Source organism: Stegodyphus dumicola, chromosome 2 (genome assembly GCF_044657685.1).
Source record: "Stegodyphus dumicola isolate Sdum_Otavi_A_Nest chromosome 2, ASM4465768v1".
NCBI lineage: Eukaryota > Metazoa > Arthropoda > Arachnida > Araneae > Eresidae > Stegodyphus > Stegodyphus dumicola.
In genome coordinates this window covers 213636111-213659058 of record NC_140769.1, presented here as the reverse complement: position 1 = coordinate 213659058, position 22948 = coordinate 213636111, and the positions used below count along the sequence as shown (strand labels likewise).

At 34.8% G+C, this 22948-nt stretch overlaps 1 protein-coding gene and 1 long non-coding RNA gene across 2 annotated transcripts in view; one reads left to right on the top strand and one right to left on the bottom strand.

The window, feature by feature from the left end:
• The window catches only part of LOC118188855 (uncharacterized), an 81594-nt gene extending 80295 nt beyond the window's left edge, over positions 1–1299 (bottom strand). Inside the window, exon 1 of the long non-coding RNA XR_015039771.1 lies at positions 1155–1299. This is a non-coding gene — a long non-coding RNA (uncharacterized LOC118188855). The remainder of the gene's footprint in view (positions 1–1154) is intronic.
• Positions 1–22948, top strand: part of Tcs4 (Threonyl-carbamoyl synthesis 4) — a 500068-nt gene that overhangs the window by 291839 nt on the left and 185281 nt on the right. The window lies entirely within an intron of this gene.

The following is a 22948-nucleotide window of genomic DNA, read 5'->3' as shown; positions in this document are numbered from 1 at the left end:
CGTGCATGCGGCGCGCGAGCATTTGAAACCACTGAGTTACATGAATTATGTAAATCGGAGAAAATGGCAATCATTGTGGCAACATGGCCATATCGTCTGCTTTTGTTTTAGCGAAGAAGCATATTCGGATTAAAATTACTGCATTATGAAAAATTACTTATTTATCAACGTAATACTTTTTCTACATATCACGCTCTTATTGAAGTTGTGAATCAAGTTAATTCAGAACTTTCGTACGGATGATGGAAGATAGAATCAAAGAGTGAAAGTAAGTTTCTTTATTTATTGTTTAGTAAATTTATAAATTTGTTTCAACGCATTGTTAAACCAAAAGATTTTGCATTCGACGCATTACTAAATTAAAAGACTTTTATATTAGACACATTATTATATTCGATAACCATTATTTCCATAACCCTTGTTGTAATTATTATACGCTTAATAATAGTTAAGTAACTATCACAAATGTCAATATTTGTGATAATAACTGTCACAAATGTCAGAATAGAACAGCGTTACCCTACATCATGCTTTTTACGAAGCTGAACCTATAACTAATTTCACGTCAGATTTTCGAATAAAACATTTTCTACATATTTGACGCACTATTTAGCGCAAAAGATTTTGCTTTCGACAATCATTATTTTAATTAGTATCCTTTTAAAAATAATACAATAAGCCATTATAAATAAGTAGTTATTATAATGAAAATAGAACATCATCATCCTACATTATTCCTTTTTGCAATGCTCAATCTATAAAACTGTACATCAGTTTTTATATTAAAATATTCTGTATTCGACGCATTCTTAAAGATTATTTCTTTAAATTATAACGTAATAATCACTATAATGAAGGCAAAACAACAGCATACTGAGCTATGCTTTTTGTTTATCTGAACGTAGTTAATTTCAGTCCGTTTCCAAAAATCATTCCGAAAAGAACTTAATTCATAAATGCTTTTTCCATGAAAATTTCCGTATCTGTTGCGGAGTTCCTCTAAATGAGATAAAAATAAGAATCCTATCTCGCTTAGAATGCATTGCCACACAATCCGATGTATCCTTCAGAGTGATCTATGCTTACATAAATATATATTTATCAGATGTAAAGAAATAAAAAATGAAAAGCACATACGAGAAGTCACAACTCACCAGATCGGTTAACTCAGACTGTAGCGCAGTGCCTCTGCATTCATTAAACTCTGGTTTGTAGCAGACAAGTCTGAATCTGCGAAGTGTGATATGAAAGAACCTTCGTCTTATATACATCCGGGCTACTGATCAAGATGTCGTTGACCTTTCTCCGGCCATCAGTGGTCTCAAAGAGGTGTTTCAATCAGCCAGTCCTTTTGCAAGACAAATGAGAAGATTCGGCTTTGGAATATTGCGCTTTCACGGTACTGAAACTGGGTCGGAGCATAATACTGGAATAAAGCTGAATATACTTCTCTTTATCAATTATAACCCCTCTCAGTTTAGTGACTATTTCCATTATAATAACCAATCGGTTAACAGAAGGTCCTCAAATAAAGAGAATAATTAAATCTACTTACAGGAATCACTCGTTACAAGAATCACTCGTTCTGACACTTTTTTTTGTTTAGGACGCGACGAGTCGTTATAACGAGAACGAGCGTATTACTTTTTTTGTAAGTGTATTACTAAAAACACAGTGTTTGAACTTTGAATAAAATTCAAACAAATGCAGTTATATTTCGAATTTTATTTCATATTCAACTTTATTTGCATTATTGAAAACAACAACGGAATCCTTATCAATACGGTATTGGCCCATATATAAAAATGACTCACATTAGAAATTCTTAATTATGAAATTAACTTTCTGAAATTTCTTAGGTTTCTAAGGAATGCTTTCGCTAACTTAAAACTGACTTTGTATATTTACTACTGTTTAGCAATTTGTATATTTATTATTTAGCAAAACAGGAGAGTGATTCCATAAAACAAAGGATTTGAGTTTACTAATCAAATCAATATTTATTAATTTCTCTTCAAAGGAAGTTCCTCTGAAAGCAATACGTTTACTCGAGCGTCTTTGCCAAGTCTCGAAACATATTTTAAAGCTGTTTTTGTGAAATGCCTTCACGACTGGCAGAGAAGTTTCTTTTATTGCATCAGTTTGGCTACGAAATGGTACTAAGCTTGAAAAAAAGAAAGAGTCTCTCTGGGTGTCACTCGACTCGAATAGTCACTCATGGTTCAGTTTTTTTCTATTTAGAAAACAAAAATGCAAAAATTATAATTCTAAAATAAATATTATTTGAAGGTTTTTAAATCTTGAATTATTATTCTCTTAAGAAAGCCCTGAGCACTTGAAATAAACAGCAGTTATTATATACTACATTTAACGATTACGTATGTAAACTTAAATATGCATCAAGCCAAGAAATCATCTAAAAGGTTGTCCATGAAACCATCTTTACTCTTAGTAAAATAGCCCACTAATGCTATGATGGAAGGAAGTATATTTCTTTTTAGTGTGATGGGCTGAGGGATGCATAAGACTTTTTGTTGCGTTTAATTGCATAAGACTTTTTGTTGCGTCATTTCTCAGCCTGCTGCCTATCAGTGACCGAATGGATAAATTCTGAACATCGATAATTCGATCTATTTTCAAATCCCGGCGAACTGGCTGCCTGCATAATTGTTTACGTAATTTTCTCCATCCGTAACGTGAATAGGATCAGTTTCCCTTCGAAAGTACTCCATAAAAGCACTTCTTTTCCTTGTAGGAAGATAGCCTTCATGTATTTTGCCATAATAAATTAAATAAACTAGATTCGACAAAAGCCACCAAAGGTACTGGGACTTCATTTGCCTTGTCACTGCTCTTCAGTATCAAAAATGTTTCTGTGCATTCAGCGCATTTCTCGGAGCTTATCGCTCACTTACGGTCAAACGGAAAGATCATATAGCTTAGTAGTTTGACTTGAGTTTATATCTCGGTGAACGAGCGGCTGCGTGGGAGTTTTCTTGGCTTTTTCCAAGTATAGTGCAAGTGTTAAGGAGTTGTTTTCTATATGGTTGTTAGGCAGATAGACTTTCCATGCTAAGTGCGCAAGAGTTGTATTACTTTTCGATGATTCTGTAGCTTAAATGTTTTCTGGAAACTTTTGAAAATGTGTCTGAAAAAACACAGCAAGGTTCTTTCACTGTATTCAGTCACTCTGATCAGACTTTCGATCCGGAAATAATTTTCCTATTTTGTGATACAAAATCTATTTTGTTCGGTTTTACTATTTCTTGTGTAAGGAAATTTGCTTCTCGGGAATGTACATCATAGTATTTATTTTCTTAAATAAGGTTCTTCATAAGCAATAACTGAGTTTAGAATGGTGAAAATTATTTTTTTACGATCTATAAGTGCTCTAGTGATAACAATGAATATTCTTGAAGGTCTGATTCTCTTTTTGGTCCCCATAGCTTAGTAGTTTGACTTGAGTTTATATCTCGGTGAACGAGCGGCTGCGTGGGAGTTTTCTTGGCTTTTTCCAAGTATAGTGCAAGTGTTAAGGAGTTGTTTTCTATATGGTTGTTAGGCAGATAGACTTTCCATGCTAAGTGCGCAAGAGTTGTATTACTTTTCGATGATTCTGTAGCTTAAATGTTTTCTGGAAACTTTTGAAAATGTGTCTGAAAAAACACAGCAAGGTTCTTTCACTGTATTCAGTCACTCTGATCAGACTTTCGATCCGGAAATAATTTTCCTATTTTGTGATACAAAATCTATTTTGTTCGGTTTTACTATTTCTTGTGTAAGGAAATTTGCTTCTCGGGAATGTACATCATAGTATTTATTTTCTTAAATAAGGTTCTTCATAAGCAATAACTGAGTTTAGAATGGTGAAAATTATTTTTTTACGATCTATAAGTGCTCTAGTGATAACAATGAATATTCTTGAAGGTCTGATTCTCTTTTTGGTCCCCCCCTTTTTTTTGGGGGGGATGTAAGGATTTTTCCTATCTCTCTTGTTCCAGTCTCAAAAAAAGCAAATAGCTGAATGATCAAGCCCTCGAGGATTATCTGCCTTCGTGAGCAACATTTCAAAACACACTAGCTCATATTCCTGATTTACACATAGGGATAACCACAAAAATTCTTACGAGACACCCGTTTGCGCCAGGCTTGAACCCAGGCCGAACTACCAATATTCAGCAATCTTACCGTTACACTGTTGGGAAGCATTTATCCTTTGAAATCAGTTTTGTAGGATTTTGTAAAACTGCCACAAATCCAATAAAAACAGAATCATTTTCTTTAGTATTCCCAGGATTATTAATAACTGGACGATCAGAGTTAAGAATTTGTATGATGTTAAATGTAATGTCATATAAATCAATGTGCATAACTATGGGAATGATGGCACTGGATATAAAAACATTTAGAATGGTCAGCCACCAGTTTGCCGTGATTAGACGATAAGTACGAATGACGAGGAAGTTCACCATGTCTATAGTATCTTATGCAGCCTTTATTTGCGCAACCATTAATCGTAGACATGCGTAGTCTTTTGCAAAATATAATGAATTTTTTTCTTAATCATGGTCTGCATAATTTAGCAAACGTTTTCTCATCTGCATTTTGTTTCAGCAATTTTTTTAATTGAATTAGATTTGTTATATCTCATTTAACAAACAGAATTGGTAATTTCGCCTTCAATAGCTTGCATTTATAACTTCTACTCATTATTTGCTTTTACAAAGGATGTTCAAAAACTTTTGAGTGGAAGCTTATGGCTGGGTTCTAAACAATTTCAATGTCAATTGTGAATTTGAACTTAAGTTTTTGAATTAAATAGTATTTGTAATGGACTCTTATAAAGTATTTTCTCCATTCTTTTTGCATACCTTCGTGCTGTAACGGTTAGCAAGCTCGGCGCGTATCCGAGAGGTACAGGTTAGAGTTCTGGCGTGAGCAGTGCTCATTTTTCACGTCTCATACTTCAAAAAATAACATAATGACTCTACAGTGGCGCCCGAAATAAAAGGTGGTGAATGATGATTCTTCACCACCAGGATTTTGCTACTGCGTCCCTAATCTCCAGTCGGTCTTTAAAAGGGGGAGATTTTCTCTTTCCTTTCTGCATGCCTTCGTGGTGTAACGGTTAGCACACTCGGCGCGTATTCGAGAGGTCCAGGTTCGAGTCCCGGCGAGGGCATTGCTCATCATTCACGTCTCAAAAAAAACCTAATGACTCTACACTGTATGAAATGCTTCATCTCAGGTCCTGACTAATGCTAATTTACTAGAATTAACGCCCGACTTTGCTTTTTTGCGATAATACCTTCTGTCAGGATGTTTATCTGAATGCAATAGTTAGGCCAGCGGTTCTCAACCTTTTGACTAACGTGTACCATCTAAACACAAATTTAAAACCTTCAGTACCACCACTACAGAGTACTACTACCACCACCACTCTTAAACAAAGCGCTCAGATCGCATACATTTACGAGTATTAGAGGGAAAACTCAATCAGGTTTGTTTGCTCAATCAGGATGTACCAATGGTACACGTACCACCGGTTGAGAAGCCCTGATAGCAATCTCCAAATGACGTTAAACCACTAAAGACTTATAAACAAGCACAAATATCAGATGAACAAGTAGTACAAAGCTCATCGAGAAAGTAAGTACCGTAAGGTGTTTTAAAAAAATTAGAAATTTGTTTTCAGTTGCATTTTATTACAAAAATTTCTACACAATTTAAACTACTTTTCTACATGCTCACCATGAAAATTAAGGCATGTGTCATATCCTGGCAATAACTGCAAGATACAGGCTTCGTAGAATTCGGCGGCTTGCGACCCGAAACAGTTCTGGGCGTTTACCTTGATCTCATTATCACTTGCAAAATGCTGGCCGGCAAGAAATTTCTTGAGATAAGAAAACAAATGGAAGTCGGATAAAGCTAGGTCGACTTATAAGGTGGTTGACAGAATTGTTCACAGCGAAATGAATCAAGCAGCGTCGTCGTTACGTGTACGGTATGTGGTCGCGCGTTGTCATGCACGAACAAAATACCAGAAGCCAGCAGTCCGTACCTTTTGTTCTGGATGCTTCCATTCCAGGGAATGTCGTTTCGTTTCGGGTGTGTTTCATCGCCTGTAACAATGCTTTTCAAAAATCATTTCCTTCTGTCGCATAACGCTGCAAAAAGTGCGTGACTGCTCCTATGCGTTTCCGTTTTGAACGTCCGTTAGTGCTTCAGTAGCTATTGCGAAGACAACTTTTTGTAGTACAAGTATTCAGTCACAATTTTGTGACCTAAAATGTTTTGAAAAATGCATTGACAAATCAGAGATCCGGAATCACTTATTGGAACGAACTTTTTCGTCAATACCGCGACCAGTTCTTCGGTGATGAAAGACGAGCGTCCACTGCGCTTCTCGTCGTGAACATTTCCCCATCCTTCGTTAAACCCACTTCTGCATCATACTTTCACTCGTCACGTTCTCTCTTAAGTTTCACTTATCTGACGATAAATTTCACAGGGTTTAACATTTCTCGCATTCAAAAACTTGATAATGTCCTCTTATTTCACAGCTGGAGTGACAACTGATTGTTGTAAACATGATTACTGACAAACAGTGACTTCAAATGTTAACGTAAGCAAATAAAATTGCTAAGTTTCGTTCTCGAGTTGAACGATTAATTACGCATGCGCGACCTTCGTATTATCAGATGCGCAGGGGATATGAGCAAACGGTACTTACTTTCTGTTTCTCGATCAGCTTAGTACGGTCGGAGTGCCTAAGCAAACAAGCAACTACTTCAACCAAAAAAGAAGAAAAGTTGATTGTTCCTACGGAAATATACTAAAGAATTGCTTGCGACTCTTCCATCGGAGAAATAACAAAAAATTCGGAGAATTCAGTGTTTGGCAATTAACAAAAACGTTTGGAAAAGGGATTATGTCTGTTCCTATGTTTCTTGTTCAAACTAAATGCAATGAAAAAAGCAAGTTGATCTATAGCTTAACTAAATAAACTTATTTGTTTATGTAAAAATTTCAATATCACCCGGTGCCCTACTCAAAGTCATAAACGTCAAAGTTATGGACACAGTAAAGCCCATTGTCATGATAAAGCCCACTATGTTAAGTGTGTTCAAAATCGCCTGATTAATATTTGTAAAAAAGACAAAATTGTTACTGATAGGTGTATTCTCTGCGGAGAAGTACCACGTGGCCCACTATAGAGGTTGCCCACTGTACTCTAAAAGTCTAAAAGACAAGAAAAATATCGCAGAACCTCCACCAAAAAACTATGCACATTTTCCAGCACTAAGAAGAGTTTCTAAACCTCAGCAGGCAATTAGAAAAGAACAAACCTTAGCCAATGACAAAGAATAACAGTTATTTACGCACTGGGTTAAAAACATCCTAATAAAAACTAAATCTCTGAAAAATTCAAGCAAACAAATTCCAGATGGGGAACATACAGTGTCTCACAAAAGTGATGGGACACTTGTGCTTTACAAAAGGAAACTGTAATAAAATAAATTTGAAAACACGTAAAAATTTTTTGTGGGTGTGCTTCATACTGAAATTTAGTATCAATTATTACATAACATACATTTTCTCAAAATAATAAAATATTAATTTAATAAAAATACACTTGTTTCGAACGGAGCAGAAAATGGCTCACTTAAGTGATGGGACACTATTAGATACAACTACGTACTATGCAACAAAAATCGTCTGAAGTAAGCAATAAAAATATTTTTGGGGGTTTTTATTTTTACTCAAAAGCAATTGGCAATAATTTATAAAATCGTTTGCAGTATTTCTCTCCAGTTTGTTTTGGAATTTTTGTGTTTTTTAGCTCTGTGCAGCCATGAATGCTAAACGAAAAGAAACTTTCCCTGAAATTCGAAAATTAGTTACTAATTTGCATATTGAACGTGTAAAATCTATTAGAGCAACTGCTGAAACAGTTAACCTGAGTCATTCAACAGTTTTCAATATTATTGAACGATGTAAAAAGAATCATATGATTCAGGATAAAAGACGATCTGGCCGACCATCCAATGGAATGAAGCGAATTATCGTTCGAAATATTAAAAAATTCCAAGAATTAAGTGCTCCTAAAGTTGCTGCTGATTTACAAGCATTATATGGAGTAATTGTTAATTCTGAGACTATTGAAAGAGTAATTCGATCTGCTGGATATCACGGTAGAGCAGCCAGGAAAAAAATTCTTCGTGAGTGAAAAGAATAGAAAACTCAGACTGGCTTTCGCAAAATCCAACATAAATAAGAATTCTGATTACTGGAATGAAGTTATATTTGCTGATGAGAGTAAATTTAATATATTTGGTTCTAACGGTAGAACCTTGGTGTGGAGAAAACCCAGGAAAGAATTTCGCAAACAGAACTCGGTGCCAACAGTAAAACATGGTGGAGGAGGAGTTATGGTATGGGGGTGTATGTCGTCTGCTAGAGTTGGTGATCTTGTTTTTATTGACAGTACAATGGATCAGTACGAGTATATTGACATTTTAAATCAAAATTTAAAATCGTCAGCACGAAAATTGAACCTTCATAACGATTTTAAATTCTACCAGGTCAATGACCTCAAGCACACTGCTTTGAACTTTAGACTCTGGCTGCTGTATAACTGTCCTGAAATAATAAAAACACCACCACAATCTCCAGACTTAAATCCCATAGAGAATATCTGGCAAGAATTGGAATCAAGAATTTGCAAACACACCATTTCTTCAAAACAACAACATTTAAAATCGGTGCTTCAAGAAGAATGGGGTAAAATCACTCCAGAAATCACAAAAAAAAAAAAAAAAAAAAAAAAAATTAGTCGAATCCATCCCAAGAAGATAAAATCATGTTTTAAAAGTAAAAGGAAATCCAACAAAATATTAAAACCTTTTAAAAAATAAAATTTTTGGATAAATATTTGATGGAAAAGTAAGTGTCCCATCACTTAAGTGAGCCATTTTCTGCTCCGTTCTAAACAATTGTATTTTTATTAAATTAATATTTTAATATTTTGACAAAATGTATGTTATGTAATAATTGTTACTAAATTTAAGTATGAAACACACAAAAAATTTTTAATTGACGCCAAAAATTGACTGAGGTATTTAATTTTAACATTTGGAATTTTTACGGATTTTACAGAAACATGCGATTTCGTGATGTGTATATATCACGTAGATTAACATATTGTTACGAAATGGCCAGGCGCGAAAAGATAGCTTCCCTGAAAGCAGTTTTAGGGTTGCCATAAAATGGCAAGGGAGGCAGGGTTGCCACATTTGAAGAGAAATCGCCCATTTGGCGACAAAATTGGCGATACATCATGGACGGATGGAGAACCTTCTGGAACAAATTCTTACCAGTTTGGCCCAGAATGTTCTCGAACACAAGCCCAAAGCTATATAAACCCTGCTGGTCCGCAGTCAGTTAGTGTATGTGCCTCGTCTAGCGAGCTAATAGTCAGTCATTGAGCGAGTGTCTCAAAGTCTAGCGCCTAGTTGGTCGTCGAATGCATCGAAAGAGTCTTTTAGTGCAATTAGTGCATCGTCGAGTTTTGTCTTAGACTGTGCTGAGTCGAGAGCTATACTCTTGTGTATCGTCGAGTGCATCGCGTGGAGAGTCTGGAGAGTACGTGGAGTTCCGAAAACGACCAAGCAGAGTTGGGAGCTGTACTCGGGTGCTTTGCAGTGAAGCTGTCTCCACCGTTATTACCTGACAGTGTAAAGGTTGTGTCACTGAACGTGTTTATAGTAGATCTTCGACGACTGTAAAAAGTGTTTTGGAGCTATCCTGATTAATACTGGTAAAGAAAGTGTGTTTCGATACTCCATCAAATAGTGTCGTCATTATTCACTGCAAATCCATACGAAACCCGTACGAACGTGAAGAAGAAAATAACGTAACAACTGGTGTCAGGAGAAAAACGCAGCAATATGACTCCAAAATTTACTATCTAACATTTAATTAAGCTAAATACTATTAACAAAATCAAGACCATTGGAGAGTAATGTACTGCAGCGCCGCAGCGGGTAAGATGACTGTCTTCTTGGGAGAAGAGGTGAGCTGTAGAAAGTCTTCTTGCGATATCGATGCGATTACTACAAGGCATCTCCTCAGTGAGCAAAGTAAACAAGACAAAAGGATGCGAAAATTTCGAATAATTATGTAAAAACACAATTTTCATAGGAAAATCATATAGCGCAATATACTCGTATATGCAAAAATTAAAGAATTGTGACAATATGAATTACTGTAAAATATTAATAATTCATTTCATTAGATAACAGTGATAAATTTGTCAATCAAATGTACACGTCGTCCACTAGGTGTTCGTGGTGGTTCTGAAATCTATGTATTTAGACCACTTTTCGTATCTTTTGGTGGTTGAACAGGATTCAGAATTGTAGGTATTAATAAACAGTCACTATCGGTATCTACTAAAATATTTATCTTAGTTACACTCTCAAAAAAAAAAAAAAAAAAAAAAAAAAAAAAAAAACGATGTGTTTGTCAGGTTACTCTTTGCCCGCAGAATTTCCCTGAAATATACAAAGCGAGACTCACTTTCTCACTTTTTAACCTTGGATTGATTTCCATTGATAGGCTGATGAAGGGCTCCTCTGCCGAAATTTCCTACACTGACGAGTACAGGGTTTACTTATCGAACGTTGAAGAAACACCACTTCCTTTCACTGCAATTTTAGTTTCTTAGAAAGTTCAGATTCTGCACTAGCACACACAAGAATAATAATTTCGCTATCCTGAGGAGGTTATATATCCATGACACTATAAGCCATTTCGCTTTTGAAGATGACAAATCCGAAATCGATGATAGTATAGTTTCAACATCCATTTTATAGCATCGATGCTGGTATAGTTTTAACAATTCTATCACGTCTGGGTCACCACTGTGAGAATTTGTGATGTGTACACGTCTAGTAGATTAACACATGACTCTATAATTTACTACCTAACATTTAATTGAACTAAATACTATTTACAAATTGAAGAATATTAGAGAACAATGTACTTGAACGCCGCAGTGGGAAAGACTGATTGTCTTACCGGATGGAGACTTGTAAAAAGCCTTCTTGCAGTATCTATTTTTGATATCAATCCGACTGCAACAACCATAAAATCAAACTTAATTGCCTTTTGTTGTGTAATTTGAAGAAAAAGGCTAGAGGGCGCTGTTGCTCGCTTAGTTGAAAGAGAATAAAGTTTGTTCATGTTGAAGGCGGCGGCCTAAGAATACGCTCTGTATATAGTAACTAGCGGGCAAGCCCGCCAGCTGAGCGGGCTGAAGCCCATTACTTCAGGGGATGGATGCCTTCGTGGTATTGGAAAGTTGGACCGAACTACCACTGTATAGCGATTTTACATTTGCTGCGCCCGCTTTATTAACATATGCATGTAGTATCTTCTGCATGGGGACAATCACGAAAACACACATGCAGCCAGCCCGCTCGCCGGGATTCGAAAGTTGGACCAAACTACCAGTATTCAGTGCGGAAAATCACGAAAACACCCACGCAGCCATGCCGTTCTCCGGGATTCGAAAGTTGGACCGAACTACCAGTTTTCAGCGATTTTACTGCTCAGCCGCTAACGGGCGCTTCTACGAAGTGTAATCGCGAAAATTTTCGGGTGTGATATTCCAACAGTATACTCGTTGTTTAAATTCTTTTTGGTAAACTCCGACTCCTGTCTATAAATTTTATACTTAACATCTCTTTTGTAATTATGTTTCATAACAGTAAATATATACTGGCATTTAAATGCCTGTAAAATAGTAGAAAGCATTTAAAAGCATTATTTTACAATTTTTTCATTCTCGGAAGTAATACTTTTTACTGCGAGCAAACCTTTGATCTTAGTCGTAACTGTAACTGCTTTCAGCGGCGTTTGTTTACATGGGTTTTTGAGCTGATGAGTGTACGTCATTTATCTTTGTGTACCTTTTAAAAATGTTCTTCGAAGGGTCTTCTAAGACTCTTGATAATATTTTAGTCGTGAATTTGTTTTATTTTGATTATACTGGTAAATTTCTTTTTTTTTAACATATGCTATCATAATGCATACTATTAGCAAGTAGTATCATAAACTCAAAGCATCAGCGGGTCTAAAATGAAACTCGTGGCATGTGTGAAGAATATTCATGGCAGATGGTCATTTGTAGATGCCGTTACAGCAGAAAAAATTGCTGACACTTAAAATAAATCGCCTTTAGCAGATATGACAAATGATGAAAGTCCAGGGTGAAAATCAATTGTGAATACAACTGCGAGTGTAAAGGCAGCTGAGTTGAAAACAACTTTTCAATCTACATCAAATTCTAATCATAATGTGAGTGAAAAGTGTTCCTATATTTTAATGAACAGCGAAATGTTTGTTGCATAAAGCTACAACAGTTCTTCAGATGTAATATGAAAGGGAATGTTTGGCTATTGAACTCATTTGCAAATTGTGTAAGAAGGTGTTAATTTTAAAAAATCAAAAATTGTAAAACCAAAACTTGCAGATTATAAAATTGCTAGTAAATAACATAATGTTAAATAATATGTGCAATGCTATGAAAATTCTAAGAACAGAATTGCTAGTAAATAACAGAATGTTAAATAATATGTGCAATGCTATGAAAATTCTAAGAACAGATAAAATTTATCAAAATATTTTGAATAATTCGGCAACGACAACAGGAAGTGTCATTTTTACCTCCGTGTGTAAAGTAGTGGTGTAACGTATTCAGCTACGGCAAAGCACTCGAGTGCAATCTGCCTAAGGGGATGGATGCCTTCTTGTCGGCTTTTTAAGAGAAAGTGGCTCGTATACACATGGGGAAAATAACAAAAACACCCATGCAGCCACCCCGTTCACTGGGATTTGAATGTTACGCAACTTTGTGGAACATACTCATTTGCTCATTACAGTCCTATCCCTCGAGTAAATCAAATATCATGTGAATCATGCCCATGTCTTCCATCTGCTGCACACCTTGTTCCATCATTGTGTGGATATAGCTCATATTGTGTCAATAGTGTTTTATGTGTCCAATATCCCCTGTATATACATTAGTTAGTCGTCTGTTTTTATCGCATTAAAAATAAAGAAATAACAGAAAATAATTTTTTAAATCTACCGAGTAAGTATTGCAGATGGGTGGGCTGCAACCACTCAATTTGTGGAAATATTTTATATTTAAAAGAATTTTAAATCTATGATTAAATAATTTTAAATCTATGATTAATAATAATTTTAAATCTATGATTAAAATTGTTTTTCTCACTTTCATTATTATTAACACGAAACCGAAGGGACTGAAGAATTTTTTCGTGTTAAAGGATATTGGGGAAAAAAAAAAAAAAACATTTTCAACAAAATTAAGTTTATTATACATTTTATTTGCACAGATATGCATATAGGCATGTATTTAATAAAAAATCAATGAAACAAAATCATCCACAAGAACTGCATTATTCATTTCGTTTTCTTTGTCGGAATCTGCATCAATGATATTTTTTTTAGCTTCGAACAAACTCCAAAATGTCCTTGTCTCCCATTATTGGGGCTGTACACACATTATCATCAACTACTGCAACTGTTGTTCTTTGGATAACACAGTAGGGCAGTACACAGAAACTTTTCCAAACGTTTCATAAAATGTCGGTCGTGTGAACCCGTAAAATATTTTACTGTACCTATGTCTATCCCTTGAGTATATTAAATATCATGCAAAACAAAATATTTTATATGAATGAAATCAGTTATTGCATCAATAGTTCAAAGAAAAACAGAAAATAATTTTAAAAATCTACCGAGTAAGTATGCCAGATGGGCGAGCTACAATCCGTATTTATCTGAAAAGAAATAATAATAATAATAATAATTACTTAGTTATAAGTTTATACTAAACTCAAAAAATTGTAAACAAAAAAAATTGGTGGGCTTTTGACGGCATGAACTGCCTGACATCTGGGGTCTCCTCTGCAACCTCATCGACCATGGGGTTATTTTTTCTCCCAGGTATCAGCCCCTTCCCTGGTCTGCTGTTACAGAATCATAGACAAAATTGCATCACTATATATAAATATGTATATATATATATACATATATTGATGCAGTTGTATATATATATATACACACACACACAATTAAGGCTTTGTGAAGATTTTAGGTGTTCGATCCAAGTGTTTCGATTTCAATGGATATTTCATATTCAAGTGACAATGGAATTCCAAATAAAGGTAGGGAAATCTTAAATTAATTATTTAGTGATTATTTGTAGTACATTAGTAAGTATTTATTATTGCTGTCGTGGGTGTATTTAAATTAAATAAAATGGAAGAGAAGTTAGATAGATTGAAACGTAAACGTTCCACATTGAGATCGTCTGTTACTAGGTTAATTAAAGTGATTGAAGATAAATTAAAAATTGAAGGGGAGGAAAATTTGATTAAAGAATTACGAGAATAGTTTGAATTATTAACCGAAAAGAAAAATAATTTAAGAACGCTTGATGATGAAATACAATAGTTAATTGATGTTAACTTAATTGAAGAAGATTGTAGTATAAGCGAAGAATACAATGACAAATGTATAATTGCTTGTAGTCAAATTAAGCAGTTTCTAGGTACGGTTACCGCAGTACCGCCAGCCAGGAATCCCCAAAGTTCTGATTTAAACCAGTCTAGTGGTAATGGAATTTTGCATGTAAGTTCCAGTTCTAGTGGGAGTAGTACGCTGAAATTACCAAAATTAATGATTGATAAATTTTGGGGAGACCCCAAACAATGGAATGAATTTTGGAATAGTTTCGAAAATTCGATACATAAAAACGAAACGCTTTCAAAAATACAAAAATTTGTATACTTAAAAACATTCTTAACGGGACAAGCTTCGAATGTTGTGTCAGGCTTTGAGTTAACAGAAAGTAATTATGATAGTTGTGTAGCATTACTAAAGGACAGATATGGTCGAAAAGACCTGATCATTAATTCATTCATGAATAAAATTCTCAATTTAGAAGCCGTTAAAAATTCTGCTAACGTAAAGGCTTTACGTAAATTATATGACGAATTAGAAGTTTCGATTCGTAATTTGGAAACTTTAGAAGTAACTTCTGGCTCATATGGACATTTATTAATTCCAATATTATTAAAATTAATTCCGGACGATTTAGTTTTGGAATTTAATCGGCAAAGAGGATCGAAAGATAAAGATGAAGTTTCGGAATTAACACAATTTATTAAAACGGAAATAGAATGCAGGGAAGTTTCAAATCTAGTATTAAGCGAAAGGAAAAATCCTGTGCCTCCGCGAGTCGATCAATCAAAATATGAAACTAGAAAATATATAAAAAATACACCCACGGCTGCATTTCATACTGCTGTTAACCGAAAATGCATCTTTTGTGATAATTTGCACGAGTCATTTAAATGCGAAGTGAATGTTTCTGATAAATTAAAGAAACTAAGATCCGAAAACCGCTGCTATTCTTGTTTTAAAAAATTCCATACATCAAAAAGGTGCAGAAATAAAACTAAATGTAATAAATGTGGCGGTATGTATCACAATGAATCGATTTGTACTAATAAATCCCTTGTAAACAAAATTTCGGAACAAGGTTATTCCGAAAATGCAACTGAATCTCTGACTTTGAATTCTGAGGAAAGAAATAAAGTTCAAAACTTAAAATTGATTGCTTCTGTTCCTCAAGGTGATAATAATAATGACTGTAATGCCAGGGAAATATTATTACAAACTTGTACAGTTTATGCTTGTTCTAAGTATAAATCAAAATTAACTAGATTAATTCTTCATCAAGGCAGTCACAGATCCTTTATAACAAAAAAATTGGCCGACCATTTAAAACTTACTCCAATCCGTTATGAAAGACTTTCTGTTTATTCATTTGGTGCGACGAAGGCAATGAATCATTCCTATCCGGTCGTTGAAATCGAAATTCAGAATTGGAAACAAAATAATAAAATAAAAATTGAATGTTTGATCTCGGATGTTATTTCCTCGGCGTCCATCAGTGTGCCTAGTAAACAAATTGCAGACTTCATGGAGCATATGGGGTTGCAGATCGCCGATTGCGCAAGAAAAAATAACATAGATGTTGAGATATTAATTGGAGGGGATGAATTCTGGAATGTAGTTTATTCTGAAAGAATTAAAATATCTGAAGGGTTGTACGTAGTCAGTTCTGTGTTTGGTTGGGTTGCCGCAGGAATCGAGAAAAATAAAACAAACAAAAATTGTTCCGAAAATTTAGCGGTAATGACAAACACTGTTGTGTTGAAAGATTTAAAAGGTTTTTGGGAATTAGAACATATGGGAATTAATGATTCTGATGATTATTCCGATATTGACTGCGAAATAGTAGACCAGTTTGAAAGAAATTTGCAGTTTAAAAACGGAAGATATGAGGCAAATTTAATCTGGAAATACAGTCCAAATAATTTAGGAAATAATTTTGAGGTAGCTAAGAAACGATTCGCAAACCTTCACAATAAACTAAGTTAAACTCCGGAGATTTTTCGGGAATATAAAAATATAATTGAGAACCAGATATTAGAAGGAATTGTGGAGGAATGTCCAAATAATGATACAAATTTGGGATATTTTATGCCTCACCGAGCAGTGATACGACCTAGTGAAACTACTAAGGTAAGAATTGTGTACGATGCTAGCTCAAGGACAGAGGACACGAATTCGTTAAATGACTGCCTTGAATCGGGACCTAATCTAAATCCAAATATACTAGACATTATGTTAAATTTTCGTAAGTTTAAGATAGCGTTTTGTGGAGACGTTGAAAAAGCCTTTTTGATGATAGGAATTGCTGAAGGTGATAGAAAATTTCTAAAATTTCTTTGGTTTAATGAAAATAATGACTCCTTTAAGATTATGCAAATGTGTCGCGTAGCTTTCGGTTTGACTATATCTCCTTTCATTTTGGCCGCCACTATAAAATATCACATTGGAAAATATAAAGATAAAATGCCGGACAGTTTCCAAATGTTAAATTCTTCTGTCTATGTCGATGACCTATATTTTGGAGCAGGAACGGTTGAAGATGCATATCGGTTATCTGTAGATGCGGTTAATATATTTAAGGATGCTGGGATGAATTTCAGAAAATTAAGAACTAATTCTAAAGTATTAAACGATTTATGGGTCTCAGATGGGATTAAGGAATCAGACAACAAATTAACTAGTGAATCGAATTTCTTAGGCATGATTTGGAATTCCATTGAAGACGATATAAAGTTAAATTTAAAAAATTTAATTGACTTTTCTACTGGAAACGATTTTGCTACAAAAAGGAAACTTTTGCAAAGCATCGCCCAAATATACGATCCATTTGGATTTATTGCACCCTTTGTTATTCGGGCAAAAATTATTATGCAAGAAATCTGGTGTTCCGGTTCTGACTGGGATGAGGTCCTTCCTGCAGAGATTAAGGACAAATTCAACATTTGGCGGGAGGAACTTAATGATTTAACTGAAATATCGATACAGAGAAATTTCTTTGATGACGATCCAATGAATATAAGCCTTCACCTATTTTCGGACGCTAGTCCTAAAGCATATGGGGCCATCGCATATTTCAGATATTGTACGAGTGATTCTAAAATTAAAACTTCCTTTATCATGTCGAAATGCAGAGTTGCACCTTTAAGAGCAATCACGCTTCCTCGTTTAGAGTTAATGGGAGCACTCATGGCTGCTCGAATGTATAAATATTTGAAAAAATTGTTTGGTGATTTAATTGAGGATGTTTATTTTTGGAGTGATTCCGAAATCGCCATTACTTGGATTAAAGGTTCGCCAAATAATTGGAAACCATTTATCGCCAATCGTGTTACAGAAATACAGAGTATATGCAACAAAAAATTGTGGAACCATTGCGAAGGGAAACAAAATCCTTCCGATTTACTAACTCGAGGAATTAGTGCTCAGTCACTAATTAAGAATGATTTGTGGTGGCATGGGCCACACTGGTTACGTTTTCCTATTGAAAACTTTCCAAAACAAAAGAAATTAAAACCAAATTCAGAATCGTTGGAGTTAAGAAAAAGTATTATTTTGACTGCACCTGTAATTAACAATGAATCCCCAATTTTGCATATAGAAAAATTCAGTTCTTTAGGAAAATTACTTCGAATTACTGCCTATGTATTTAGATTTATTGGGAGGCTTCGGAAAAGGTCTACAGAGAATGGACCTTTAAGTGCTTTTGAGATTAAAGCAGCTGAACATTATTGGGTAAAATTTACGCAACGAGAATCGTATCAAGCGGAAATAATTAAGTTATCAAATAAAAAATCAATTCTCGATTCTTCCATCTACTCCCTTAATCCAAGGCTTGATGAGGAGGGAATTCTTCGGTTGAAAGGTCGCATTCAATTTGCAGACTGTCACGAGAATTTAAAACATCCTATTCTATTACCCTCAAAATGCAAGTTTACCGAGTTGATCATCATGGATTCGCATGAAAGGGTATTCCATGCTGGAGTTAATTCGACACTAACTCAGATCAGAGACAAATATTGGATCATTAAGGGAAGACAGCGTGTTAAGACTATCATCAGAAAATGTGTGATATGCAAACGATATAGTGCTCGTCCTGGGGTACAGGATATCGCTCCACTTCCTCCAGACAGAATCCAAGAGTCGCCTCCATTTGCTGCGACCGGGTTGGACTTCGCCGGTCCATTTTTTACGAAAGACAGGCAAGGTAAAGTTTACATGCTGTTGTTAACGTGTGCGGTCACTCGTGCCTTACATATAGAGATAGTAACTGATCTCAGCACTGAAAGTTTTTTGCTAGCTTTCCGAAGATTTTTAGCTCGCCGAGGACTGTGTACCACCGTGTACTCCGATAATGCCAAGACTTTTAAAAGAGCTGATAAAGAACTAAAACATATTTTTAAAACTTTGAGTGATTCATCTGTGAAAGAATTATTTTCTGCTAGAGGCATAAATTGGAAATTTATTATTGAGAGGGGTCCATGGTGGGGAGGGTTTTGGGAGCGTATGGTACGAACCATAAAATCCAGCTTGCGAAAAATTATTGGTCGATCATCCCTTACTGTGAAAGAGCTTGAAACAGTGCTCATTGAAATCGAGGCAATGATTAATTGTCGACCAATTACCTACGTGTTTACCGATCCCAATGAACCTTCTCCACTAACACCCTCTCATTTTCTGGTTGGTAGACGATTGCTATCTCTGCCTGCTAATAAAATAACATCAAATAATTTGATTGGGTCAAGAAATTCAATTATTAAACGATATAAATACCATCAAGATATTTTAAATCATTTTTGGAAGCGTTGGAGATCAGAGTATCTTTTTAATCTGAGATCTGCCAATATTTGTCCTCCACACTCTAACGCATCTCAGTTTAAAATCAACGATATTGTCTTGATTCATGACGACAAACATCCCAGAAATCTTTGGACAATAGGTAAAATTTTGGAATTAATGTCAGGCAGAGATGGTAAAATAAGATCTTGCATAATTAAAACACCTACTGGTACCTTAAAAAGGCCTATACAATTGTTATATAATATGGAACTTAACTAATGTTTGTATTTTGTATTTTTAGGTTTGATTCTCCTGACCTTGCTGATAGGTATCATTTAATGTTTTGTAAAATTTTATGTGCTTATAATTATGTATGCATGTTTGTTATATTTAACCATTTCTCCAGGATTTATTGTCGAAATATTAATTGAATATTCTAGAATATATTATTGAAAGATGAACTCTCCACCGAGTTCAGGTGGGGAGTGTTGTGTAATTTGAAGAAAAAGACTAGAGGGCGCTGTTGCTCGCTTAGTTGAAAGAGAATAAAGTTTGTTCATGTTGAAGGCGGCGGCCTAAGAATACGCTCTGTATATAGTAATTAAAATATTGTTAAAAATGAAAAAGTGTTAAAATTAGTAAACCCACTGAACCACCATCATCTGATTTGGAGATGCACAAAATTATTACCTTTCTTGAGGGAAAGTTGTATATCGGGATAACATGAGGTTGATATTTATTTTTTTTAGTTTAATGTATTCATCGCTATTTCTTTTTTAGTAGTGTGTAAAATTTTTTAATTTGTAGCTTTGTTACATTTATTATGCTGACAGCATTTTCACACGAGTAATTTATAACTTTTTAAATGCTAAACATATGTCAATAATATTTACATGCTGTCTTTATTACTTTAGAATCATAACCTAATACTAATATAAAAACGTTTATTAGACTAATTTTCAATTTTAACGTACGTAAATAATAATACAAACTGGCAAGAAGTTTGGCACTGTTTCTTATAACACGAATTTTTCTAAGAGTCTATGACTAAGAACTATGTTTACAAGGTATTTCTTCCGCCTTCCTAGCATGCGATCATAGTGTAGTGGTCTTCACCCTGGACGCGTGTTCCAGAGGTCCGTGGTTTGGTTCCCGACGAGGGCATTGCTCATTTTTCATTTCTCAAGCTTCGAAAATACCTAATGTCTCTACATGTTTTCAAAATATTTGTATTAATCAAACTTTTTGACGACATTCTTCACATAAAAGGACGTCACTTATAATCAATCAGAAACTTGACATTTTAATTTTAGTCACACAGAATTTTATGTATTTCATTTTTTAATTTGCTTACTATCCTGAAGTTTTAGGAAAATTTATCTAACTCTTTAAAATTGAGCATCTTAGTCAATGTTTGATGTACGGTGTTTAATGAATGTAAAATTACACTAAATATAACTATAACAACTGGAAGTTCGTATAAAGAGTTACAGTTCATAATTTTTACAATTTTATTCTTTTAATTTAAAAACATGAAAATATGAATATTTCCTTTTCTAAAACATTTTTGTAATTGAAAATATATACCTACGAGCCAAAACATTATGACCATCCCCAAATTTTTTAATGAACTCGTCTTCTATAGCTTATCTATTCGTGTTTTGTGATGTCTTCTGTAGAAACTAGCATACGAAGTCATTGGTAGTGGTTGTCGATCTATCGGCCGCAATAAAATAAATAATGTCGGTAATCATATAAATTATTTAATATTAAAATGCCTATATAGAAATTTATATTAACACAAAAATAAAATTAAACAACATTTTAAAATCAGTATCATATAATTAAGACGTGAAAGTTATTAATTTCTTAGTATGATGACATGTTACTTCAAATGTCTGCTTATTCACGAGACTGTCTCCAGAATTTTAAAAATTCGCTGTGTATATAATAGAGCTTCATAAAACCATGTTCTGATATGTATGAACAATGCTATCATAAATGCTCGACAAATCTTACGAGAGCCTATAGTCCTTTGCCAATTCACTTTCTTCTTGTTTTGCAAATCGTTCTTGATCCTTCCCCTCCTCCTCATCTTTCTCCTTTTCAGTAGAGTTCAGTACTTTCGCGTTCATCTTGAGAAAATGTGCTATGAACAGAATTGTCTAAATCCGCTTAAGCCTGTACTCTTTCTTTAGTAATAATTAACCTTCTTCCAACATGTAACTAAATCCAAGATGTCGGACGTGCTGTTTTAAAACTAAGAGAATCTTCGTCACTCGACTCGTCATCTACGAACATGATCACAAACCAAGATTTATGCCAATAGCAAAGTATTCTTTACATCTTTCCCGGCAGGAAAACAAAGTAAATGTGTGCGTCTTTCAATGTGAATTGCCTCTAAAGCCATGGCCACTACCTCCCAAACTCATACATCTAAAACGCATAAAATGGGATTAGAAGTTTATATTCTGGATAACACCTTTGTTCACTAGTTAGATAAGGCTTGTTACCAAGGGCGGCAAATACATATCCCAAACGCTTTTTACAGCTAAGATGGGGAATGGGCTCGGCAACAGTCTAATAAAAGAATCATTCTTCCATCTGGTGGTAAACCTTTCTTCTTTAAATAAATACTCCTTGCCACAAATACACTACGAAACCATTTCTTGAATCTATTACAATACATCGTCAGCTAGATGGTATAGTAGTTAGGGGAGCCTGCTGTGGTATCGAAGGGCCCGGGTTCGCATCCCGGAGAAAGCATGAATGTTTATAAATGTGTAGTGTTCTTTGCAGCATGGATGCCCTCTAAATATATGGCAAGCCGAAAGTCCTCTCGTGTGTGTTGGTGGTAGAGGAGAGGTGTAGGAGACCCTCGGACAACCTTCCCCCCCGGCATTCTGTCCTTCAAAATTGAGTTGGAAATAGAAGTCCAACCTCCTTGAGGTCTGACAACTATTCTTCTATGAAATTAATGGGCAAGGCAACAACAACATTACAACCCTTAAGTACTGTTGATTGCGGTACTGGATTATCACTAAATAATCTTATTCTTTGTGTGTCTGCAGCATTTGCACATACAGTTACGAGGTCCTTGTTCTGCTTAAACTCCTGAGGAGAAGTTTCCGTCGCACAGGCTAAAGTCTACGTGTAAAGATACCATATTAATCCAGTCTTATGTGAAATATGGTATTTGCTCTGCAGTCACGTTATTTTCGTCTACAGTTCTTTGAAACTTTACTACAAACTCGTTCGTGAACACTTCATCTACAGCCCTCTGTTAACTTATTTAATTTGAGAACTCCATACCTTTCCATAAGCCGGTTAGCAATTCTACAAAAAGTCCGCATTCGCCTTCCAAATTCAATTTTCCGTGCTCTTCATTCCCTTTTCAGTCCAGAAATATAAGTTTCCATTTTATCTTTTCAGGGGAAAATCCTGACATGATGAACAATTTGCTATCTTGATCATTATGCAACTACAAAAGTTGCATAAATAAACATCAGCAACTGCAAACTTCATAATACTGTCTCACACACCTAAGATACTATAAGAAGTTGAAAATATCTGAAAAGTCAAAAATTATAATAATCTTGCAGTAAACTGC